Here is a 27,579-nt window from a genome sequence, read left to right as displayed (position 1 = left end):
GAAGAGAACTTAGGATGTGAATCGATTACAGAGAACTCGACCATGTCTACAGCACACTAGATCTCAGATGGGCATACCATCCTCTCCTACGCCGACGACACCCAGCTGATCCTGAGAGGTGATGAGTGGTAAAGAGCTTTCTGAACTAAGTTTGGTCTGTATGAGTATCTCATCTTGCCTTTCGGACTGTGCAATGCCCCAGCTACCTTCCAGTACTTCAATAATGAAGCACTACATGAATTAATTGACAGATTTGTGGTGGTCTATATGTGCAGTATTTTGATGTAATTTAATTCTTTGAAGGAACACCTAAGTCATGTATGTTCAGTTTTAATGAAACTAAGGAGAACAGACTCTTCACTAAACTCAGGAAATGTCAGTTCCACTCAACCCCCATAGAACTCCTGGGGTTCATCATCACCCTATCTGCTATCCAGATGGACCCCCAAAAAAGTAGAAGTGATTATAGCAGCCTCCACAGAATGTGAAATAGACACAAAGCTTTCTTTGCATTGCTAATTTTTATGGCAGTTTTATCAACCAATTTTCAGTCACAGAGGTCCCCAACACTAAGCTTTTGAGAAAGGGAACCAAGTTTGTGTGGTGTTTGGATGCCCAGTTGGCCTTTGACCTGATAAAGACCAAGTTCACGTTGGCCCCATCATCTGTCATCCTGACCTCACCAAACTATTTTTGGTTGAAGCAACTGCTTCTCAGTTAGCCATAGGTGGGATTCTTTCACAAAGACATCCTGCATTAGTCAGCTACACCCAGTGGCGTACTTTTCAAGAAAATTAGACCCTGCAAAATGCAACTATGCCGTAGCAGAAAGAGAACTTCCTGACATCAAGTCAAGCTGACATTCAAGGAATGCTGTGTTGACTGACCATCAGAACTTAAAGTTCTGAAATCTGAAATCTATCTGAGCTCTCTCCTAATTGTTCATTGACAAGAACTTTGTAATTACATTCCAACCCAGTAAAAAGAATGGAAAGATGGATGTCGTTTTAGATTTGGCTACATCCCTGTTGAAGATAACTCAGACCCTCCTTTAAGGAGGAATTTATGGAGAAAAAGTGGTTGGGCTTATTTCAACAGGTGATTATTTTAATCAGTTACATTAGGGTGCAAAAACAGGTGCAACCCAAAAGGTATTCAAGGAACATTGCAGGACACAAAAGCACAGTCTTTTTTACGGCCAAAAAGCTCAATTTCTACTGACTGTTCAGTTATAAAAACAAGCATTGCACTGGTGCCATGCGAGTTCTTCCGCAGGCCATCCTGGGGAAAAGAAAATCTTAAACTATTTAAGGCACCACTTCTGGTGGCCTACAATAGCCAGTGATTCAAAAGTCTGTGTTGATACCAGTGTCACATGTGCTCAAGCTAAAAGTTCACATTTACTTCCCGTGGGTCTTTTATAACCCTAACCTGTGCCACCATTCTTTCCTACCACACCTAAAGCATACCACGCGCGGACCACTTACCAGAGAATGGGACTTATCATGGTCTGTTGCACTATTAGTTGTACCTAAAGATTTTGAACATTGGATCCTACTTATGCAAACAATGCTACAGAACGCACTACTTTTGAACCACGCTGCTTATATAAAATACCCAATTGCAGCTTACTCATCTTTGACGCTATCCTAATACATAGGGACCTTACGTTTCGCTCTATCAGCCTTGAAAAAGTCACTGTGTGATGAAACACGTGTTGGCTGTTGTTTATTGGACTTCATACGAGCTGTTACTGTATGTACTGAGTGTAGATTTTTGGATACAAATAAACCAAGAAGTTTACAAGGAAAAATAATTGATATTGTGCTGCAGTTTCTACAGTGTACTTAAGAATGTGTTTTTAAATACTATCATATATTTAGCGATTTACCTAACCTGCTATATAATTTTTTGATTGAGCGCAGTGGTTCGTATTTAATTCTGTGACACCATAACCCTGGCATTCAGTCTCCTTAGACTTTATTGTTGAGCTCCCATGCACTTATGAAGGGCTTACTACCAGCTTGGTTGAACATCTGACTAAGATGCCACATTTTATTCCACTTATAGCGCTTCATACTGCTAAGAAGCTAGCAAAAGTCTTTACACAAGCGATAATCTGCCTACAAAGTATACTTTCATTTCTAATCTCAGACCAAGGTTCCCAATTTTATCTCTCACTTCTGGAGGTCCTTATGCCAAGTTATGGAAATCGAGGTCAGACTGTCCCCTAGTCACCATCCACAAACAGGCAGACAAGCAGAAGGAGTGAAGCAAGCATAGAACGATTTCTTCATGGCCAAACTTGACAAAACTCGTCTTATGAGGGGATATGTGATGGAACATGGAGTTCACTTACTATAATATTGTCATCGAATCCTGAGGTTTCTCCCCCTTCTTCCGTGCTACCAACATCCAACTGCAAATATTTTACATTGACATTCACACTCCTACACCTGTCCCAGCCATACACGACTTCCAAGAACACTTAGCAAACATTCATAAGACTGCTCAGATTAACTTAAATCAAGCCAAGGCAAGATACAAACTCATTGAAGACAAAGTGAAACAGTATCAACCAGGGGACGTGATCTGGCATTCTACCAAATACCTTTGCTTAAAGGAGCCCCATTCATGGATTAAAAGATTTTGAATCCAGAGCCAGGTAAAGTGGCATTCCCAACTACTCTCCATGTGCACCCAGTGTTCCAGTTTATCTCTAGTAGGGTCAGTACATCCAGACATTGGTCTCTCTGCTCTCTATGAAGTAAGGGCTACCCTAGACCAAAAAAATCAAAGAACATCTCTTTAACGTAATAGACTGGAAAGGGTATGGACCACAAAACAAATCATGGTGCATGCTTACAACGGCAATTTCATTTGTGACACAAACACAAGCCCAAACCTGTGGGAAGGGGTCTAGGAGAGGTAAACTGTCATGACTGCCCACCCTTGTTAAGTTATGTTGTGTTGAATTGTGTAGCACACTGATCATGCAAGAGAGTATCCAGGTGCTTCAGCAGCTCTGTAGGTGTGTAGCCCCCAAGAGCAAGGTCTCAGATTCTTGTGAAACTCAAGAAGTGAGGAGTAGGCTCTGATGTGTTGAGGGAGGTTGTTCCTTGTCTTGGGTGTAATGTAGGAGAATGAGTGATCTCCAGTTTTGTTTTCCCAGATATGGGGATGGTGTATAAATGAGAGTGAGGTAGAGCATAGGTGCCTAGTGGGTTGGTGAAAGTGTATGCAGCTGTTCAGGTTACCTGGCCATATGCTATGTAGGGCTTTGTGTATGTGACTGAGAAGTTTGATTTGGATGTGCTTGTGAATGGGGAGCCAGGGAAGCTTTATGAGGTGCAATGTGAGGTGCGTGTCGCATGGGAGGTCAAGTATGAGTCTTGCTACGGTGTTTTCGGATGGTCTGGATTTGTGTAGGAGTTATTTGGAGATTCCGGCACAGAGAGTGCTGCCGTAGTCTAGACATTTCGTTATGAATACTCATGTAACGGTCCATCTGTGTTCTGAGGCAACCATTTGTTGATCTTTCACACCATTCGTATGATGTGGAAGCAGGAGGTGCACACTGTGTTGACTTTAGCCATCATGCTGAGCTTTTAGTTTAGGATGATCCTTAGATTACTAGCGGGGTCAGTGGTTGTGGGTGTTGGTCCTAGCTTGATCTGTAGAGTCACATGGGAGGCCCTGTTCCCGTAGACCAATACTTCCATTTTGTCAGAGTTGAGCTTCAGGCAGTTAATTTGCATCCAGTCTGCTACCATGGTCATGCAATAGGTAAAGTTGGTTCTGGTGGTGGTGTTCATCTCCATCAGGGACAGGATGAGTAGGATGTCATCGGTGTAAGAGATGATAGTGATGTCTTGTGATCGGATGATTTTGGTGATCGATGTTGTTTATGTTGAAAAGGATGGGGCTGAGGGACATTCACTGTGGGACTGCGGCTATTATTTTCTTGGTCTCTGCTGTGAAGGGTGGCAGCCTGACCTTCTGGGTACTTCCCATGAAGAAGGAACAGATCCATTTGAGCCTGGATCCTTGTATGCCAATCTCATTGATGTGGGTGTGGTGAGAGACAGTGTTGAAGGCCACAGAGAGGTTGGGCAGGATGAAGGCCACTGTTTCTCCTCAGTCCAGGATGATGCAAATGTTGCTGGTGGCCATGATGAGTGCTGTTTTGGTGCTTTGGTTCTTTCTGCATACTGACTGAGTGTTGTCTAGAAGATGATGAATTTCAAAGTGGGTTGTGAGTTGCTTGTTGATGGCCTTCTTAATTTTCTTGGCTGGCTAGTGGAGTAGGGTGCTAGGTCAGAAGTTGCTTAGTGGATTCGGGTCAGCTGTGGGCTTCTTAAGGAGGGTGTTGCTTTATGCAAGATTTCTTTCCTCCATGAAAGTGTCCAATGTGATGGAGGTGTTGATGCTGTGGGTATGAGTGATGCTAATTGGTTATGTTCCCAGTTTGTATATGTGGTTGGGTCCTGGGTCTGTTAGGGCCCCTGAATGGGTGGTCCACATGTTTGCAAATGTGTAATTTCTGGTGAGAGTTATCCATTTGATCAGGTGGCTACCGTAGTTGGTGGTGGGTAGGTCAGTGATGAGCTTCCCAGGGTTGGGTTGGTGGGAAGGGTTTACTGTCACAGCTGCCCATGTACTGCACTAGGGCTTTCATCCATCAACAAACTAAGCAGAGAACACTCCCTAAAACAGTGTATCTAAGCCACCAACAGTTAGAGCAAGAATCACTTCATTGGTTTTCAGCACCTGTAAGCAAAAAGAGAAAATAACAGACAACAAACCACCAAACACCAACCCACATGTTTACACACAGCACAGGAGTATACTTAAAATTCCGACAAGGGATCTCACAGTGGTGGTCCCTCCTTCAACTAGCCATTGATTTGTTAGAACATGAAGAATTCAGACAAAGGAAAATTGGAGACAATAGGATGTAGAGAATCAAAGCAGTGAAACTAGAGAAAATAGCTTTCGAAATTAGTACTAGATTATATAGCTAATTTACAGCATAACTCAACAATTCTAGTGATTGCAAGAGCTTGAGAGTACTGGGTGGCATGAATGATCAGGAGCAGTTGAAATTACAGTTAATAAAACACTCCTGGGAGACATCTGAAGCCCAAAAACTTCTAGTGGCAGGTGAATATTCATCCGTTATTTAGTGGGAGGGTAGGAACCTTGATAAGGGGGTATTGCTGGCTCATACTGACAAAATTCACTCTCTTCCTATTACACAGTTTACCCTATGTCATCTTGTCTTCATCACCAAAAGTAGCGAGAAAGGGGAATTGGATGGTAAACTCTCTCACTTTTACTAAACTAAGGATTAGGATTTGGTTAGGTGGGAAGGATTGGGTTGCTAACACATGCACTCATCTCACATATACTATCAGACAAAGAACCTGACAACTCACTCATCTGCAATGTACAACTAACTGGGACCCCACAACCTCTCCTCAGGATGTGACCAGACATTCTGAAGGTTGGAGAGGAAGCCATCATCTCTCGTCTCAATCTAATTCCCCTTTCCCCAGGAGACTAGCTAAATCCCAACAGTTAATTAGCATTGGGCCTAGTTAGTCCTCAGGCGGAGTAGGGACCAGCCTCTGTGAGACCATCATGCCTCCACAAGATTGCATCCCAAAGGAGTGCCCAGACCCTGACAAGAGAAAGGTCACTGGAAAGGGGCCTTGGAACATCTCAGGAAAGAGATGGGGGTGATAAGAGAATCATAAAGAGTATGACGAGTATGGCCAAGGTCTTGGGGTAACCTACTGATATACTTCTGCTGTGATAGACCGCCTTTCAAAGAAGAGCTGGGCAGAGGAGAAGGCCCTTTAAAGGAAGAAGAACCCCCAACATAAACTTGAACAAAAAATGCAAGGGTAGTGCGTGGTAAGAAAGCCACACTTCCGTTCCGTTACAGTTCTTATTAAGGCAACACAGTGAGTCCGATAGGAGAAAGAAGGTGCCACTCGGTCAGGTGCCCCACTACCCTGTTGGGCACAAAAAGTTGTGTACCAGGGTACACAATGACAATAAGCACAGATAGACCAAGGCACACAAAAAGGTAAAAGTTCTTCAGTGTTTCTGGGACGTGAGTAAAGCCCAAGTATTGTACATCCAGAGGTGAAGAGTAAAAGCGATGAATCCAAGTTGTTGATATGTTAAAGTCTTTATTCGCAGGTATAGGTTTGTGTCGTCTTTACAGGAAACAGCCAACACGTGTTTCGTCACGCAAGTGACTTTATCAAGGCTGGGCCCGTCCGGCCAGGTGCAGAGGAATATGTGCAGTGCTTATAAACTTGAACAACTCAGACTCTAAATCTCATTTGGTATCTTAAAATGGACTATAAGAAGGGGATCTCCAGCCCGGCAAAATTGCCAACTGTCAAGCAACCAATTGGGCTATGAGAGGAGAAGGGGTCAGTGGAATATTTTATTCAACTTGCAGAATTGGCAGAATTTAGTGACTTTGCATTAATCGTGTAATGTGGAGTTTAGGCCAAATTCTGTCAATCACCGCATGGAGGAATTCCATGCAGCTCCAGAAATCTTCTACTCAAAGGACAGCAAAAGCAACTGAAATGGCTGCACACTCTTTTGTACTGCCTAATGCTCTTTCTCTCTCATTTGTCAGAGCTGCTTGTTCTTCTGGTGCTAACTTGCTGAATGGCATTCAAAGTTCTGCCTGTGTGTGGAACTCCAGTGAGTTCTGTCAACCCTAATGAGAAAGAGAAGCTCCGCAAGATTTCTGCGAGTGACTTGGACTGATGGTGAAGACCTGCTAGGCTTAGCTGGGTGAGGAAACATCACCCAGGGACTTCAAGACCACCTGCCCAGGGAGCCTGGAGCACCAGTGTCTGCCTTCCTGCAAAGACCAGTGTGTCTTGTGAGGAACAGGAAAGCGCTGGAGGGAACGGAGTCCAGTGGTGGATCATGTTGAGTTGATTGCTGTAGCGACGTGTGAGGAGGTGATTGCTGCGCAAATCACTTTGTTTCCATGTGCAGGAAATAGTTGACATCCCCCATATGGAAGAGGGCCCCGTGAAGTGAGCCATAACCTAGCTGCACAGATTGGGTCATCACCTGCCTAAAGGTATTTAGGGGCATATTCATACTCTGTTTGCACAGAATTAGGCTCAGTTTTTAACTCTAATTCGGTGCAAAGCTAACTCCATCTTTATACTTTGGTGCTAGACCCGTCTAGCGCCAACTTTATGGAGTTAAAGTCATTTTTTGAAAGTGGAAACCTACCTTGCCTTAATGAGATGCAAGGTAGGCGTTACCGTGCAAAAAATGACTCTATGGCCTTAATGCCATATTTATACTCCAGTGCAAAAATGGTGCATGGGAGGGAGGAGGGGGTCAAAAAATGGTGCTAAGCTTGCTTTGCCCCATTTTTTAACACCTAGGTCAGGACAGGCGTTAGGGGACTTGTGGGCCTATTTCCATGGTGTAACACCATGGAATAAGCCCACAGGTGCCCTCCTCAGGCCCCAGGGACACCCCCACCCACACCAGAGGGACAGCGGAGGATGGGGTACCCCATCCCAGGTAAGTAAAGGTAAGTACAGATAAGTATTTTGTTTTTTAAGTGCCATTGGTGGCCCTGAAATAGGCCCCCCTACATGGCACTGGGTGCAGTGGCCATGCCCAGGGGACCCTGGTCCCCTGTGCTGGCCTTTGGGGTGGTGGGCATGACTCCTGTCTTTTCTAAGACAGGAGTCATGTGGTATGGATGGTTTTGTGTCAGAAAATGACTCTAGGCAGGTTAGAGTCATTTTTTTTCTGCTAACCTACCTAACGTTATTTTTTTGGTGCTAAACCCCCTTCTTCCATACCGCCAGCCCCACCCGCCTAACCTAATTTTTTTTTTACGATAGTCTACCCTTAGCACCGGCTTGCACCTTTCCATAAATATGGTGCCCGGCTGGTGAACAGAAATGGTGCAAGCCAGTGCTAAACCTTTTGGTTTTTGGTCAAAAAGTATAATTCAGGGCCTCAGTTGGTGACCTGGTATGCCATGTGGGGCTGCCATGAAGATTGCTGCCATGCTGATTGGGACATGGCATGTGTACAGAGTGGAGCCAGTGACCCCGTATGCCGGGGTCCACTTGAACAAGGCATGGAGTGTGGTCTGGTGAAGACCACAGTCATGAGGAGGAGACCACCGTTGTGACCTGGAGAACTTACCGATGTTAGCTACTGCAGATTCAGCGTCCCTAAATGGTGTGTGCTCAGAGACTCCATTCACCTACATTCTGCTGGTGAGGGTAAGCCTGATTTATGGGTAAGTCAGCCCTGGGGAAACTTGCCTGACAGATAGCGCTTCAACACCTTTGACTTTATTAAAGATTCAGAGTGAGTCTCCTGAGGCTTGGACTACTAGTGGTGTGTAACCTTAATGTTGCACAAAGTGAATGGGGAATAACAACTACCACTAGAGAGAAGGAAGTTGGACTCAGAGAACTACCTATAATACAATAGAACCCAGGCCTCAGGGAACTGTATGTATTGTTTGTAAATGTTTTATTTTACTCTGTGTTGATATATAAATACTCCTTTTTTCACAAATGCAAGTATTTGACTTGGCAATCATTTACTGGTCCTATTAAACATTTTTTGAGATCTGAGCCACTGTTCATCCTGCTGTGTCTACCTCCACCCTGAGAGGCCTTGGACTGACTTGACCTATGCTACTACTGAGAGTCCACGGCTAAAGGGGTCTTTGTCCTAGTTGCTTAGGATCCATAGTAGGTCGAGCCCCGGAACATTAGAAGTAAAAAGTTTCAGCTCCTATGGTTGGGCCCAGTAACCCTTGGTTGCCCCGTGGCCCAATGAAAGGGGTTCTGACAGGTGCATATACCCTTTAAAAGTTGCATATTTGGTTTTGCTCACACTGCCCTTCAAAAAAATGCTTATACATTTATTAAAATGATTCATCTGACTCTTGTTTCCAGAATTTTACAGAAAAAAACAGGTCATCATTTTAATTCCCTCTTTTGGTTTTGTATTTTCTTTTGTATACTATTTTTGTTGTTCAGGTACGTCATACAAAACCTCTTGTATTCAGATATTCATTAAGGTCTTTTAATGCAAAAGTATCAAGAAAGTATATCCAACATTTTTCTTTTTGAAATAACTTTTTAACCTGTTGCCACCTCTTCTAAGCCCAGAAATGAAATGGATGGAAGAGAACCTCTGCCTAGAGTCCCCAGCCCCAAAACCAAGCTTCACACTAAACTCAGGGACATGAAACCTCTGATAAGGATTCAGAACTGAACAACGAACTACACAATGAGTATAAAGAGCAAGGTTCTGCCATAGCATACACCTTCTTGAAGCACTCAGACACTAGAAAAATGTACTTACAGGCAGAAGTCATACAACAACACACCCCTGTCTCCTGCATTCTAAACAGGTGCTTTCTGAGTAGTGACATAAGTGTTGAAGGGGTAAAAAGTACAAGCAAGTTACAAGACTCTGCTATTCAATCAAAGTTTGACTAATCTGAGAAAAAAACTTAAGATACTATCCTGCCATCACTCCCCTTTGTCCCCTAACTCCACTAAACTTGCCTCAGTCGGCATTTCTGGCAGTATCCCCTACAGCTCATCATTCAGTAGGTTTGTGGCAGCCTGTGATAGCACAGAAAAAGGGGGCAAAGAAAAATTGTTGTCCATTTCTGAGCTACTGAAATTCTGGTTCTGAAGGAGAACAGCTAGTCCAAGGACAGGCTTCACTTTACATTTAATGTGGGGAAATGAACTAATACCAGCAGAAACAATGTGTTAACCTATACCCTTCCTTCACCTAAACACTCTTCCTTCACCTGCAAACTTGAAGGACACGTCTCAAAACATTTTACCCACAGGAGCTGAACATAACAACGTTGGAAGACATCTACACTTGGGGCAGCTAAGACTTCATTTAGCAGGACCTCAACATTACTTTTATCTCATATCGTTGGACTCACTCACCTTGCTTCAAACTCTGAGAAAAGAGAAGGTCATTTATGTTCCGCTACTGATGAGAGAAAAGTGATTTGTATTGCTTTATATCTGTGTCCATGCTGCACTAAAACCTGTTGTCTGAGCTGCAGAAGGGAGCATCCTGATTTGACTTGGTGATCAGTGCAGTGCATAGTTGTAGTATCAGCATCCTGCTACTTAAAGTCCATGTACTAATTTTCACACTTGTTGGTTCTTCATTATTTAATGATTTACTATACACACCTTGCACATTTTCTGTGATGGCATTCTTTTTAACCAAGCTCCAAAGGTTATCCAGAGCATACATGTAAAATAAGAAGTTTAGTTTTCCCTTTCAGTCACCACCTACCTAGGTTTTGTAATAGTGTACTTAAAATCTTAGATTTCTCTTCGCCTCTGACTAGTGTGTGGAATTGTTGCCAGTGACTAAGAAAATGTGCTGCATGTGGCTACCCTTGTTTTGCAGAGACTTTACTTTCCATAATGTTTATTTAGGTCCTGGAAGGTGCATATATATGAATTTAAACACTTTGTACCTTTGGATTTATTTTTTGTAGCTGAGCCAAGGAAGAGTTTTCAAAAATTCCTCATGGTAATACAGGACTTTGGCTTTTCATATTTCCATTTTTGCTCAAAGAAATGAGTAGCATTACTCAATCTGTACAACCCAGAGCATCTTTCACTGGTTTAGAACATTTATTGTCAGTGACAAATTGACACTAACAAAGACGATTATAATACCATTAGAGTCTACGTACGGCCATGCATTGAGAGAGCAGAATTAGATAAAATCCTTATGAAAACATTTTGGCTTGAATGTTAAAGAAAAAGTCTATGATTTCTGGGAATGATTCTAAAACCAGAGGTGGAGCCATGACTTGGACTTCAATTGTCTGTGGGAGAGCAAGGACGGGGGAATGTGGCTGAATTCATTTCTGGATTTAACATTTCCTCCAAAAATCTGAAGATTCCCCACAACGAACCACTTCCAATTAGGTTATTATTCTGTTCATCTGAGAAGAGAATAATTTGTCTGTCTTCTTCAAAACCAAGCAAAGAAGAAATTTGTAGCAAAATAAACAGCATCAAACTGCAAACCAACTGCAAAACACATGGATAGAGTAATGGATTTGTGTAGAAAATGTAATAATTTAGGGAATAATAATGCACGCATTTGAAAAATATGACCACGTGACTGGCTGCCAATATTCAAGAAGTGTACTTATTAATGGCTTATTAATGTGAAATATAGTGCTTTTGTTTGAATAATGTAGTAATAAGTCATATTAGAGGTTATGCATTATGGCTTTATTAATTGTAGGCCTTAACTTAGCAGACGTCTTGGCCTACTTGCACGACCTCATGTCAAGCTGTATTTCTTAGGCATTTAATAAAATGCCTCCTTGGAGAATTAAATTGTGATTTTCCACTGTGCTGTCCTAATGTGCTTGTAGCTAAAAGTCTTTCTCACGAGAACTGCTTGCTAGAAGATGCTGTTCTTACTAATTCAACATTGTAAATGTAATGTGTGTAAGACTGACTTTCTCAGGAGAGAACAATGACCATACTGACCGGAGTATAAGCTGCAACAATATTGTTACCTGACGAGCCGGATGATGAGGACATTACGGAAGGAGTCAATCATCGACATGTGAACCGTGTACTAGTAGAACTGTAGATTTTAAGTTTTAGTTTTATTGAACAAAGTGTGAACATGTGATCCCTTGACCAATAGAGACTTGGGAAGTAGTTTCAGGGAATCTAACTTAGCTGCCATTTGCCCATTTCCACTTGCCATTGTGCTTTTGCCATTTGCCATGCGCCATTCTCCCCATTCTTCTTGAGGGTTTACCTCTGTTCTTTCGAAATGCTTAAAGACTTTGCCTTTTCTGAACTTTGATGCTGAATCCTGATGCCTTTCTGACCGAACTGATGTCCTGATGACGAAGACTGTCACAGCTTGCTGATCCAATCTGAGGATAGGTATAATGACTATGAGATTGTTTGCTATGTCTGTTTGCTTTTGTTTCTAGGTACCAACCACGCTATTTGATAGAGCCATGATTTTCCAAATTGGTGTTGACTAAATTATTTTGCATGAAGCCCAACATGCTAATTCTAATCTCGTGTTAGTTAGGATTCTCACTAATGAAGTTCAAAATATGGAGTAACGTTTGATGTCTTTTCTTTGCTGAATCTAAATGTCTGTAATATCGTTTGCGCAATTGTTCTTGTTATTAATTTGCACTGTAACTTTAGAACGTGTAGTAGCTGAAGCTTTGACTAGATTGTGTTTCTTTAGGTGCTTTGGACAGCCAGTGTTGTTCTCATATGTTTACATTTGATTTTGAGACTATTTTACGTGACATTAGCATTGTTAATATGGGAAAATAAATATTCTAATTTCTACTAAAGGTGTGGTTATTCATGACTGAAAAGTCATGGTGTGTGACAATTACTGACTCCAATTGATTACCAATGCTATTGATTGTCATTGATTATTAATGTTATTGATTGGTTACTGATTATTGATCTGCATGTACTGGATATATGGTGGGAACATCGTTAAGCAAGTCAAAAGGTTCATCGACCTATACGCAACCCCTTGTAAGTTTACTTACTTAGGTCAGATGCGCCAACAGAGATGGTAGCAGAGATTGATGGTTTGTCTCCTTAAGAGCCTATCGTAGATGCCGGGTACAAGTTTGTCTCCTTTAGAGCCCATCATAGAAGCCCGGTACAGGTTTGTCTCCTTAACAGCCCATCATAGATGCCTGGTACAGGCTTGTCTCCTTAAGAGGGGTTCTAGTGACAGTGTGAATAAAATAGATTTTGTGCTTGCACCACTTATGCAAATCGCAGGTGAATTATGATGTTTGTGAGGGTTTAGGGAGTTTGCGTACTCCAAATGAAGTTGTAGAAGGAGTGCGTGTACTCCAATGTGTGTGGTGCTTTGTGCTTAAAATAAATTGTTCGCGTGGTTGTTGTTGTAAGGACCCTGCGTGGTCTAAGACTCCAGAGTATATTGAAAAGTGTATGAGACACTTGGTTTTTGTTGGAATTTGTCTTGTTTAATAGGTTGAGTCAAAACGAGTAAAAGAAAATTTCGACTGAGATCTGGCGATTCCAATATACACCAGGACAGACCCACTGATCAGTTGAGAGTAGAATTCTCGGGTCGAATTTTGCTTGCGAATCAGGGAGACTGAGAAAGAAGGAGTAGCTGCAAGAGCGAGAGCCGTCAGTGAAAAATCCGTAAAGTTTCTGAAGTGACTGTGTTACCTTTTCCTGTAGTAAACTGGCAAATTTGATTTTGATTTTGGTTGGTACTTGCAATATTTTGCAATAGTTACGTGTGATTCGAAGTTTGAGAGGACAAGCCGCAAGTCTTTGTCAACCGCAGTACGAGTGAGTGTAACATCATTGAGCCGTGCTGGGTAAGGTTGGTTAGTGAGAAGGGTCGTGCACGGATTGGCAGCCGTCCGTGAGGCGCAATTGGTTGAGAAGGTAGGTGAAGAGAATTCTGGGATTAAAATCACTTCCTGATTTGATTTTGAATAACATGAAAGTCGAAAAGATTACATTTTTTAATGCTTGAAAGAGTGCTTTAAGGGGAGATACGTACATTACAATGAGCATAGAGGAAATTACACCACCAGAATGTACACCAGCTTACATTGTAATTGAAAAGAAGGGTATCAGGCCATGTCTTTGGCTGAAGCAATGGTGCAAAGTGACAGAGAACTATGATCTGAAGCCCCCACGAGACCAGCACAGTTTGAGACATTAGCGATCTGGGAATTAGTAGCCAGACAACAACAGCAACAGAAATTTGAAAGGAGAATGAGAAAGGCAGAAAAGACACTAGCGTGATCAGAACATTTGGAGAACAGAGACTTTACAGGGAATTAAGTTGTTTCCAGTGATTACATAGGACAGCGAGAGAGAAGGAAGGAAAGATACTAGAAAGACTAACAGAAGCCCCTCCGAGAGCAGGGAGGCTAGAAAATCCTCAATAGTAGAGGAAGAATCAGATGATGATGAATTTCTTTTGCAGTTATTGAGAAATCGTCCACCACCATATGCAGCACACAAGATTGGTCCGAGCACCAGTGCTGATCCTTCAGCTCTGACACAGGTTAATGGGACAGCGAGTCCAGTGCAGGTTAATACTAGCCCATCACAGAGCCTGATGAAGAGTAGTCTCGATGTGCCTACTACTCCAGTAGTACAAAATCAGGTGCCACAGCTAAATGTCCAGAGAAATTACCCTGATGTGTTAATTGTGGAAACTGCAGCAAACCTAATTGTGCCTACAGAACAGGTTTTCCCAAGACCAGTGTTGGTTCAGACAGAGCCAACCCCACTCTTACTGCCGCAGGTGCAGCTACAGGTAATACCAAGATTTACTCCCATAACAGGGACACAGTCAGATGTGTCTGAACTGATGAATGAGAACATAGGAGTTACTCTCCCACAGAACTTAGGTGTCAGACCAAGCCCAGATGCTGTATCTGTACCAGTCACCATTGGCCCGATTGTACCCTTGCTTGCACAAGAAAAACCCAGTGTAGGTGAACAGGGAGTCCTGAATCAGAATGTAAGGAGGGGAGGACTTCATGAGAACATTCGAGTAGTCTCTCCTGTGGGACAGACCTTTGATGGATCAAGATCCTTGCTAGACTTTAGTCCATTCAGAGTTCTTCCAGATACTGTGATAGGATTGAACATTAGTCACAGCCTGAACCTATTGACACCGGAGACTCCAAATACAGTTGTGCAACAGGTACCACCTGTCCAAGCCAGCAACATTTTGTTGCAGTGGTTGACAGCCCAACAATTGACTGAATGGTTAGAAAAGCTGAATACCCCACAGAGTGCTACTAAGGGAGAGGAGTACTTGAACTACGCTAGACTAAGCATAGAAGCGGGTTAACTCACTGAGGGAACTATGGGGGGTGAACAGGTTAGAATCCTACACAGAAACAGAGTTGAGATATCTGTGCCCAAAGATTATGAGAGAAGTGAGCAATGTGCATCAAAATCTAGCAGACCTGGTAGAGAATTATGGCATAGAAATAGAGAAAGTGAAGCATTTAAAAAGGAGTTACAGGTTAGATTTTGAGACTAAAGACTTTGAACATATGAGATCTACCAGAATGAAGGCACACCTTAGGGAATGACTCCAAAGTGCTCAGACTTGGGGAGCCTTAGGCAAGTGGGAAGGCAGGTGGGTAAAGAAAAGAGATAAAAGAAAAAGGGATTCTGCAGAGCTGACTGCCAATGTGCAGCAGGACAAGGTTCTGATGAAACTTTTACCAATGAGAGAGATTCCAGGAGGAAATTTTGTTCACGTCCCTTGGAGCAGAAGTAACATCCTGTCATTTACAAATGATCCTCCAAGATTGAGAGAGAAGCCGGTAGGATGGTACCAGCAGACATACAGGTTTGTAAAACTTGCAAAGTGCCTGTTGGAGGACTTGAACACTTTAATAGATAGTGGTTCTAGCTGACTTTTGGATGGAGCGTAAGAGGAGTATAGATTGGCCAACAAAAGAACCAGAGAAGGATCATGTTACAAGTGCACCGTCTCCTGAGGTAATTAAATATTATTACAAGGTGATTGAGTTTTTGAAAATGAGAATTTTGCCAAAAAACGTTGACTGTCAGAGAATTGACAGGACAGCTCACAAAGCAAAGGAGTCAATACCTTCATATTATCAGAGATTGTTGCAGGTGTTCAAACATTACAGTGGTACAAAGACAATTGAGCCGAAAGACACAATTCATTTTGTATTCAGATTTGTGGAAGGATTGAGACCTGAAATTAGCCAGATGATTAAGAGTCATTTGATTTTCTGGCAAGCAAAAACGATTGTTGAGGTGTTGCAGTATACAAAGTACTGTAGTGATGACATTGAGTGGAAGCAGAGAAAGCTAAAAGAGAAGGCAATGGTGATGCAGATTAAATATGCACAGACAGGCATGCAATAAATTTTCCCACAACAGCTACCACAGCAGCAGGGAAACATGGTATTTCAAACCTAGATGAGAGGTAGAGGTCACAGAGGTAATGTGAATTGCGGTCCAGACTTGGGTACTGTAGTACTTCAGAATGATGTGCAAGGAATTAAGAAATTGTTACCTTGTCCCGTCTGTGGAGCAGTCGGACATTGGAAACGGGAGTGTCCGATGATGGTACAAGAAGGTATCTTTCAGCAAACTAATGACGTCAATTAGTTCCAAAACATGAGAGGACTGGGAATGAGAGTTCCTATTTCAAATTTCTAAAATAATGTGAATCAGATGCAGCATTTTCAACCCATGCAGCAGGTGCAAATGCCACATGTACAGATGACCCTGTTGCAGCCAATGCAGCAGCAGGTTACCATGGTACCTAGAGAGCAAATTCAAATACCTCAAGCCCCAATAATATAGCAACAGGTCAGAGTCTTAAACAAAGTAATAACACAGTTCACCAATTCCCGTTACACAGTGAGAATGGAATAAACGATGATTGGGTGAGGGAAGGTTCGGATGAGGAAGAGTGTGTGCTTGCAGCTTCCTTAGCAGTAGATCAGAAAGGTCCCAATGTGAAAGGAAAAGTCATGGGTCACAGGGTTTCATACTTGGTTGACACAGGAACTACATTCTCTACAGTAAGAAGTGCAGAAGTTCCAAATTTGCCCCTTTCAGGAAAAACAGTCAAGATCGTAGGAGTGGCGAATCAGTATTTGACTAACCCGGTTACAGATCCATTCCAGGTTAGAAATGACAACTTTCAGGAATTGCAAAAATTCGTAGTCTGTGATTCAAGTCCAGTATCCCTCCTGGGAAGAGACTTGCTGTGCTAAACAAGATGCTCAATTACTTGTTCAAATGACGGAATCGAGATACAGACAAATAGTGATGATGAAGAGGACCCTGCTCTCGAGACAGAGTGTGAAACTACAAATGAAGAATGATTGATTTTCTCCCAGTGTTCACAGTGAAGGAGCTTCATCCTGATTTACAGGGAATGGTTAAGGAGAAAGTGTGGGATCTGACAGGGAAAGAGATGGGTCTAATAAAGGGAGTTGAGCCAGTTAGAGTTTCTGTAAAGCCAAATGCATTTTTTCCCCAAATTCCCCAGTACCATATGCCACAAGATGTCCTTATGAAGGTTTCCCAAATAATTGTAAAATTTGTGAAACAAGGGGTTCTGAAGGAAGTGTTGAGCAGCCCATGTAATTCACCGATTATGGGTCTGAAAAAGCCCTGTCCAGGATTTGAGAAAAATAAATGACATTGTGATTAAATGTTGCCCCGTGGTACCCAATCCAGCAGATTCCCTGTGATGCTGTGTGGCTCACTGTCATTAACTTGTCGCAAGCCTTTTTTTCTGTGCCTCTTCATAAGGACAGCCAATTTCACTTTTCTTTCAAGTTTTTGGACTGAGTTTACTGTTGGTGTCGAATTCCTCAAGGGATTTCAGAGTCACCTTCCATATACAATCAGATCTTGAAAAAGAATTTGGAGTCATTGGAATTTCCTTTCCAATCGACGTTGGTACAGTACACTGATGACTTGTTGATTGCATCCAAAACAAGGGATGAGTGCAAGTATGACACGATTGCCTTACTAAACCATTTTGGAAAGAATGGTCATAAAGTGTCTCCATTTAAATTGCAATATTGTCAGAAAGAAGTGAAATACTTGGGTCACCAGATTGAGAAGTGGTCGAGAAAGATATCCAGAGGAAGGGTCACAACCATATTGCAGATGAATCCCCTGACCACACAGAGAGATGTCAGGATGCTTTTTGGGGATGGTAGGCTACTGCCACCAATGGATTCCCAGTTTTTCAGTTATTTCGAACCACTTCAGAAGCTGACTCATAAAGAAGTTACCGATCTTATAGTGTTAGACCAGGCTGGAATGAAAGCTTTTACTGAATTGAGAAAGAGTCTGTGTAAATCTCTGGCTCTGCCTGACTACACTAAAACTTTCATGTTGTTTTGTCATGAGCGTGATGCATGTTCTTTGTGTGTCTTGACGCAGGTTCATGGCGGTGTAAACCACTCAGTAGCATATTTTTCAGCTACTTTGGACCCAGTTGTAGCAGCTTTACCAGGTTGTTTGTGTACAGTTGCAGCGGTTGGACAGAGCCTCACACAGAGTGAAGGTATTGTGATGGGACATCCCTTAACTATTAGGGTCCGTCACTCAATTGAGATCCTACTTACAAAGACGAAAACTCAAAACCTAACAGGTGCAAGGTTGACCAGGTATGAGACAAATACTCTAGGGTCACCGCACGTGTCATTGAAAAGATGTACAATGCTGAACTCTACAACCTTACTTCCAAATGAAAATGTTGAAATTGAGAATTTGGAGGACATTGAGCATAATTTTCTTGAAGTAACTGACTTGTGCACAAAACCGAGAACTGACATTAGAAATTCCTGTTTGGAAGAAAATGACCAAATTATCTTTGTCGATGGTTCTTGTCAAAGAGAAAGTACAGGGACACTGAGAGCAGGATATGCTGTGTGCACAATTACTGGTATCCTGGAAGCTTCTTGGTTTCAAGGAGTGTATTCTCCCCAAGTAGCAGAACTGGCAGCCGTTTCTAGAACGTGCCATGTTTCTGCTCACCTTAAAGTTACTATCTATAGGGATAGCCAGTCTGGATTTGGAATAGTCCATGATTTTGGCCAGTTGCGTTCACAGATAAATTTCATGATCTCTTCTGGTTCACCAGTGAGAAATGGTGAAAAAATTAAAGAACTGTTGCAAGCTATCCAATTGCCTGAAAAGATTGCCGTGGTGAAATGCAGTGCGCCTCTAAAGTTGTAAGACTTTGTGTCAATGGGAAATGGATATGCGGATCAAGTCGCAAGGTTTTGCGCATTGAACTGTATATTGTTCAAAGATAAGTGGGAACTGTTACTTGAAGAAGATGAAACGTGTCCAAGTTTTGCATTGGAGGTAATAAATACATTGGAGGAAATGAAAACGTTACAGAATAATGTTGACAGGGAGGGAAAACGTTCATGGAACAAGATGAAATGTGTACAGTGACAATATGAACTGTGGGTTTCAGAAGAGGGTCAATTGGTCTTACCTAATAGTCTGTTGTCTCAAATGGCTAGGTATTATCATGGTCAAGCACATGTAGGGAGGGATGCCATGATGTGTTTGTTCAAGCACAATTGGTTCAATCCAAGGTTTAGACAGGTTGCTGAAGCAGTTTGCCATCGTTGTGTCCTTTGCCAACAAATGAACGCAGAAAGAGAGACAGTAGTTAATTAGAGCCACATTGGAAGAGCAGGGGGTCCATTCAGCAGAATGCAGATAGATTCTATTAAGATGCCTGTGTGTGGAGGTTTGAGATATGTGTTGGTGATTGTTTGCAGCTTTAGTCACTGAATTGAAGAGTACCCTACATGGAGAAATGACAGTCTCACACTAGCGAAACTACTGCTTAGGGAAATGATACCACGTTTTGGGTTTCCGATCTATTTAGAATCAGTTAGTTGAGGTCACTTCAACAATGAAGTAATTAAATTACTGTGTGCCGCATTGAACATTGAGCAGAAGTTGCATTGTAGTTACCGCCCTGAAGCATCAGGACCAGTGGAACAGATGAAGGGTACCTTGAAGTCAAGAGTTGCAAAGATGTGTGCCATATGAGATCCTTATGGGCCGGGCCATGAGGTTGCAAACGGTGCCTGCAAATGCACTTGTCAACATTACAGATGATATGGTGTTGGACTACTGCAAAGGTCTGGCTGATGTGGTTCACTCTCTCAGCAGGTTGAAGCCACCACACTGCCACTGATCCATGACCCAGAGCACAACGTGAAACCCTGTGACTGGGTTGTGGTCCGGAAACACGTGAGGAAAACGTGTTTGGAGCCTCATTGGAAGGGTCCTTTTCAGGTAGTTCTGACCACTACAACAGCTGTGAAGTGCACTAGAGTTCCGAACTGGATCCACGCCAGCCACACAAAGAAAGTGGAATGTCCTTTGAACAATATAGAAGAGTTGTTGAGAGTAACAACAACAGCAAAACAAGTCTCAGAGCCGGAAGGAGAAGAAAGAGGAACTGAGCCCAGATCTGAGCCCATTGAGGACAGTTAAGTCACTCTTGTGAGAGACGAAGGAGGGGACCTCCAAGAGAATTAACAATTCCTTGTTAGAAGGCAGTGGCAAGTAAAAGATTAAGCAAGTGGCAGAAAGAAGGATTGACACGTGGTGCCCATCATATTGAATTTACGGGAAACAACCTGAACAGCTACGTTGGAACTACTACTTGCCTTAACAACGAATCCTGAAGAACTACTAGGTCTTAAGAACGAAGTTCAGAACAACTACTGCCTTAACAACGATTTTGCCTTAACAACTAATGCCAGACCAACGAATTTTAAGGTAAGTGCATTTTTTTAATAATGAATTTTAAGGTAAGTTTTGTGTTTTGTTATTTTTTTTTTTTAGGGTTTAATTATTATGGGGGTCATTACGAGCCGCCCGCCAAGCGGTAACCGGCGTGCGGCTGCCAATGCGGCCACACTCCCGCGGCCCCCATTACGACATCCCTGCTGGGCTGGCCGGCGCAAACCAAGTTTGCGCCCGCCAACCCAGTGGGGATGAGGCCGCAACATAGGAGCCTGCTCCTAATGGAGCCGGCGGTATTGCGGCCGTGCGACGGGTGCAGTAGCATCCGTCGCGCTTTTCACTGTCTGCTATGCAGACAGTGAAAAGCTGGCCGGGGCCCTGTTAGGGGGCCCCTGCACTGCACATGCCAGTGGCATGGGCAGTGCATGGGCCCCCAGGGGCCCCAGGACACCCCTTACCGCCAGCCTCTTCCTGGCGGTGCAAACCGCCAGAAACAGGCTGGAGGTAGGGGTGTCATAATCACCAGGGCTAAAACGGCGGGAAACCGCCGCCCCCGGCGGTGCAACAGCGGCGCTACCGTCGCGGTCGTAATAAGGGCCTCCGTACCGCCAGCCTGTTGCTGGTATGGACGTACATTACCCCTGGCGGTCGGTCGTAATGACCCCCTATATGTTTAATTTTATATACATGTATATGTAATACTTGTATTATTGTATATGTTGTGTTTATTTATGTTTCTGTTTGTATATATTAATTTATATATGTGTAAATATTTTTATGTATATAGGTCTTTAGATATATATTTTTATATATATATATGTTTATATATTTATCTATATGGGTAGAGATACTGAAGTTTTTATTTTAAACTGTTTTGATTTTGTCTAGTGTTTTTGGAATTATGTACCGCAATTATGAATTTGAATGTTTGAGTTATTTTTTTTAATTTTGTTAGGTATTAGGTAATAATGTATATACTTGGGTATTTTTTTTAATGTATTTAAATTATTATGTAGATTTAGGGGTGGTATATGTGGGATGGAGGGGTTAGGAGTAGGGTTGGATATTATTACTCAGGTATTAAAATTTGTATTTGAGTATTTTTGTTATGGTGTGGCATGCTGTGGGTTAAGGGATGGGATATGTGGGATGTAGGGGTTATGGGTAGGGAAGTGTATTAGTAATTTGGTGTTAATTTATATACTTGGGTATTTTAGTTTTTTGTGAAATCTTGGTGGGGCACTGTATTAATACTTGGGTATTTTATTAGGACTTTGAGTATATTTTTTTATATTTTTTTAAGGATATGCTGTGGATTAAGGGATGGAATGTATGGGTTGTGGGCGTTATGGGTGGGGAAGTGTATTAATACTCAGGTATTAATTTAAATACTTGTTTGTTTTTAAATGTTGTAATTTATGTTGTGGGTTTAGGGGGGACATATGGGATGTAGGGGTTATGGGTGGGGAAGTGTATTAGTAATTGGGTATTAATTTATATACTTGGGTATTTTTTTATTTTGTGAAATATGGGTGGGGGGGTGTATTAATAGTTTGGTATTTTATTAGGAATTTTAGTATTTTTTTACATTTTTTTTAAGGGCATGTTGTGGATTGAGGGATGGAATGTATGGGTTGTGGATGTTATGGGGGTGAAGTGTATTAATACTCAGGTATTAATTTATATACTTGTTTTGTTAACATTTGGGAATTTATGCTGTGGATTTAGAGGCGGGATATATGGGATGTAAGGGTTATGGTTGGGGAAGTGTATTAGTGATTGGGTATTAATTTATATTCTTGTTTTTTTATATTGTGAAATATGGGTGGTGGAGTGTATTAATACTTGGGTATTTTATTAGGAATTTTAGTATTTTTATTTATATTTTGTAAGGATATGTTGTGGGTTAAGGGGTGGAATGTATGGGTTGTGGTTGTTTTGGGTGGGTAAGTGTATTAATAGTCAGGTATTAATTCATACAATTGTTTTTGCAAAGTTTTGGACTTTCTGTTGTGGATTTAGGGGTGGTAGGGGTTATGGGATGGGAAGTGTTTTAGTAATTGGGTATTCATTTTTATACTTAGGTATTTTTTTCTGTGAAATCTGAGTGGGGCAGTGTATTAATACTTGGGTATTTTATTAGGACTTTGAGAATATGTTTTTATATTTTTTTAAGGATATGTTGTGGATTAAGGGATGGAATGTATGGTTTGTGTATGTTATGGGTGGGGAAGTGTATTAATTTTTAGGTATTAATTTATACATTTGTTTTTTGAAAATTGTGGAATTTATGTTGTGGATTTAGGGGTGGGATATCTGGCATTTAGGGGTTATGGGTGGGGGAGTGTATTAATACCCAGGTATTAATTTATAATGTGGGATAATTTTTTATTTGTAATTTCTATAATTTATGTGGGTAAGGGGTGGGATATATGGGATGCAGCTTTTTATGGGTGGTGAATTGTATTAGTATTTAGGTATTAATTTATGCTGTTGGTTAATTTTTAGTTTGTTTTTTGGAAAATGAATTGTGGGATAAGGGTTGGGAGAGATGAGATAGATGGGTTATGGGTGGGATAGTTTATCAATAGTTAGGTATTATTTTAAATAATTTGGTACATTTTTATTAAATATTTACAAATATTGTATGGGGTAAAGTATGGGATAAATTGGTTGTAAGGGTTCTGGCTTGGAAAGTTTAGTAATACTTAGGTACTAATTTGTAGAATTCGGATTATTTTTTATTTTTTTGGAAAACTTGCTGTGGATTTAGGTGTGGGATAAATGGGATACAGGGGTTATGGGTGGTTAAGTCTATTAATACTGAAGTATTAATTGATATAGTTGAATAATTTTTATATATATATTGTAATATATGCTGTAGGATTAGGGGTGGGATATATGGGATGTAGGGGTTATGGGTGGGAAAGTGTATCAGTAGTTTGGGTATTAGTTGGTACACTGTGGGATAATAGATGGGATATATGGAATGTAGGTGTTATGGGTGGTAAGTATATTAATACTTGGGTATTTTTTTATACACTTGGGTAATTTTAAAATTATTTAAAAAATAAATTGTGGGATAAGGGATGGGATAGATTGAATGGAGGGGTCATGGGTGGTGAAGTGTTTTAGTACTTGGGTATTAATTTCTAGACTTGGGTTATTTTGTAATAAAAAAAAACAAGTTGTGGTTTAATGGGTGGGATATTTGTGATCTAGGGGTTATGGGTGGGAAGTATATTACTACTCACTTATTATTTAATGTATTTGGGCATTTTTTTTTTGTATTAAAAGTTTGAGTAGAATTAGGGGTGGAATATAAGGGATGTAGAGGTTATGGGTGGGGAAGTGTTTTTATAATCAGGTATTTTTTTAATACCTTTGGGTATTTTTTATATTGGTGTAAAAAAAATTTTTAGGGATGGAATTTTGTTTATATGGTTGGATAATGATTTGGGAATGTATTTGTTTTTTAGTACAGGTGAATTTATTTAATTATTAATTTTTTTTAGGTTTTTTATTGTTTTTTATTTTTTGCTGTTAAAGTTGTATATATTTTTTTTTGTGAAAATAGTTATGTTTAAAAATTTATATTTGAATGTTTAATATAATAGTATTTGGTAGAGTTGAAGTTTGATTATAAATATGTAAAAGTTTAATTTTGTAAAAAAAATTTATTTTTGATTTATTGTAATTTGTTTTTGTCATTTTTAAAATTTGATAAAACATTTTTTTTTATTTATTTTGGAAGTGGGAATATTTTTTTCTTGTGTGATAAAATTAAAATGATTTTTTTTTTAATGTACTTTTTTTGGATGTATAATTTTATATATATATTACATTGTATTAATATTATTTTATTAAAATGTATTATTTAATTAAAACATTTTAGAAAATACATAGATATTAAAATTTTTAAATTTTTTAGTTGTTAGAATTTTTTTCATTCACAATAATAAAAAAATTTATGGAAACTTTAATTTTTAAATAATAAAAACACCATTTTTTTTTAAATAACTTTTATTTTCAACATAATAAAGTTTAAAAAATGCAAAAAATGTTTTTATTTATTATTTAATATTTACAGATTTTCTGAGATTTTTTACAATTTTTTTACATTTATTTAACAATTTTTGGTGGTATTTTCTTCTTTTCCCTATTATGGTCTATGAGTGAACTAGTCCGTTTTCTATTTTTAGTGCTCTTCCATGTTTACGTTGTTTGACGTCTTCTGTTTTCAGTCGGAGGAGTGTCGCGGTCAAGATAGGACGGAAGCGGAGACCTCGTTCGGGTAAGTGGGATTATACTTTTTTTTACAGTATGTTTTAGGGTATTTTTATTACAGAAATAGTTGTTGGAGGTAGTTATAAGGTAGGTAGTAGATTTTTGATGTTTTGAATGTTTTTTATGTTTAATTTTTTTGTTTTCGTACAGTTTTGTATACGATACGTAAAAAAAAAAAAAATGATGTTTAGCAGTGTTTCTATGTTTACAATGATTGTACTGCTTTTCTAATAATTATGAACAATTCTCTTTTTGCTTGTGATAATTTTGTTTTAGGGATTTATAAGGAAGGCAATTGTTCGGTTTATGAAAAAAATATTTGGTTCATTGTAGCAGTCTTCGTAATTATTTTTTTCTTTTGTATTAGTAGTGTCCTTTATTTAGTTTTCATGTCTTTTTGTTGATGTTAATATTTTATTTAATGATGTTGCTTTTGTAAGTATGTGATTAATTGTTTTACTTTTTTGGGTAAAAAATGTTTATGCAATTTTTGTAATATTTTTTTTTTTTTCTAATTTCTGGTTTGGTAAAGTGTTATATTTTATATACTTTTTATCGTATATAGAGTTGTTTTTTTATCATCCATTTTGTATCACCAATCTTTTTTTTTTGGGATGATTAATGTTTATTTATTTACTTTCTGCAGTAAGAGATGCTTCTTATATATTAATGAAGATTTGTCCGCAGCAACACATGTTTGGATAAAGACATGAAACCTTCAAAGGTAGGAACAATTTTGGTTGGATATATTTAGTGTGAAAATAATTTTAAAAATGCCAATTTAATTGGTGGTCTATTTTTTTAAAACTGGCAAGTAATTTTTTAGTAGGTTAGTTGTTGTTAGTAATGTAGAATATATGCTAGAATGTCTAGGTAGTCTGATTCTGTTATTGTATCAAATTGTTGTATTTTTGCCAAAATTCTTTCTGTCATTTCTTTGCTTTTTTGACTTGTGCGTGGGTTCAGGCTACCGGAGACTGACTGAGCAAGTCTCATTTCTTGGAAACTTTGCTCCTTTTTCAAAATTTCCATGAAATGATACAGGTTTGGGTTGGGTTTACCTATTGCTTTATTGAAGGAGTTGTGCCATCCCTATATGGCATTATTAGTCTTTGCACCACCTTCTAAGCAGGTCTGGTAGCAGTAACACCATTCTACTGGAAATCTTGGCTTTCGTCTGCGACCAGATCTGTTTAGGTGTCCAATCCAGGTTTCTTCAAAGTAATTTAGTAAGGGTGCCAATTTGTCTTCATTTACTGTATAATAGTTAGAGTATGTTATTGTTGTGTAATACTCATCTACTTTTGCAGGTGGTACAAAGCATAATGCTGTGAGTTTTTTTAATTCAAATTGTAGTATGCAGTCTGAGAAATATTCCCTAGTTAGGGATGATTTTTGTATTCTACGCCAATATGCTTGTGAAAAGTGGAAAAAGCATCCTTGAATTTGGGTTTGTGGATATATTTTCAGTATTGTGTTTATCATTGATAATTCAAAATCTAGTATCACTTTTCTAGGTGTTTTATTTAGTGTTTTGTTTTCTGATTGCTGATAAAAATTCAGTGTAAGTAGAGGAATGTTTATCAGGCAATAATGCATACACTAGGGGGACTGTAGTGTTATTTAATGTGGCATGTACAGTATAGTGTACATTTGAGTGAATGGATGGGGTGTAGATTTAAATGTTCCATCAATCATCCAAATTTCACTATTTTGTAGGATTAGTAAGTTGCGTGTTGTGCTAAATATTAAAATTCTTTTTTGAGGGTTTTCGTTGTCGTGCATGAGGAAAGTTTATTTGGAGAAGGTAATTTTTAGTTCTGGAGGGATGTTAATGTCTTCATAGGATTGTGGAGTTATATGTTGGGGATTACTTGCCAGTTTTTCTTGTTGAAACATTCGCCTAAGGTTTGGTATAGAAGGCATGCTACCTGCAATCTGTACGGGAATATTTTGTACTACCTCCCTTATAGCCTGTCTGCAAGAGTCATTGGAGGAGTGTGCAATGTTTTATTTTTTGTATGTTTTCTCTAATCTCAATTTCCATTGCAGAGGCAGAGTGGTTGTGATCTGTTGTCTTAACAACGGTGTCTTCCAGAGTAACAGCTCTGCCTCTGCAATGTGAAGAGTAGAATTGTACACACCTCCAATGACTCCTGAGGTTGACAACCTTGTCTCTGCAATAAAGATAACCTTCATACTTTAGTAGCTGGTGTCCGGTTCTTGAGGTCACGTAACTTGCTTCTCCTTGCGATGCCATTTGTGAAATATCTGTAAATAATATTTAAAAAAATAGATTATAAGAACTTTTTAGTTTTTAATTTTAAATCCGTGGTGGAATTACTTTATAAAATAGTAAGTTAGTTAATGTATACTGTGTGCTCTTTGTAAGTGTTTGGTGTAGGTGGCATGTTAAGTTTTACATTTGGTGACTGTGTATCTGTTGAGGTAAGTAATTTATGCTTTTAGATTTGTAAACGTGGGTCTACTGTGTGACTAGTGTTTGTCCTGAGGTAAGTACTTGGTGGAGTTGTAATAGTATATTTTTGATAGTTACTGTCCAGCACCTATGTTCATGTAAGTATGCAGTGAAGTTGGTATGGATATTTTGGAATGTACTGAGTATTTGTAATGTGCTATGAGGTAAGTACTTGGTGGAGTTGGAATAGTCATTTTAGTGCTATTTACTGTCCAGCACCTGCTGTGAGGTAAGTATCTGGTGAAGTTGTAATAGTAAATTATTTTTGTAGTCACTGTCCAGCACATACCCTAATGTAAGTATGTGGGGAATTTGCAATGATTAATTTGTAGTGTACTTAATGTGTGTAATCTCTTTTGAGGTAAGTCGTTGGTGGAGTTGGAATAATAATTTTAGTTCTATATAGTGTCCAGC

The sequence above is a fragment of the Pleurodeles waltl genome, chromosome 8 (assembly GCF_031143425.1).
Source record: "Pleurodeles waltl isolate 20211129_DDA chromosome 8, aPleWal1.hap1.20221129, whole genome shotgun sequence".
NCBI lineage: Eukaryota > Metazoa > Chordata > Amphibia > Caudata > Salamandridae > Pleurodeles > Pleurodeles waltl.
This window is presented reverse-complemented; position numbering follows the sequence as displayed.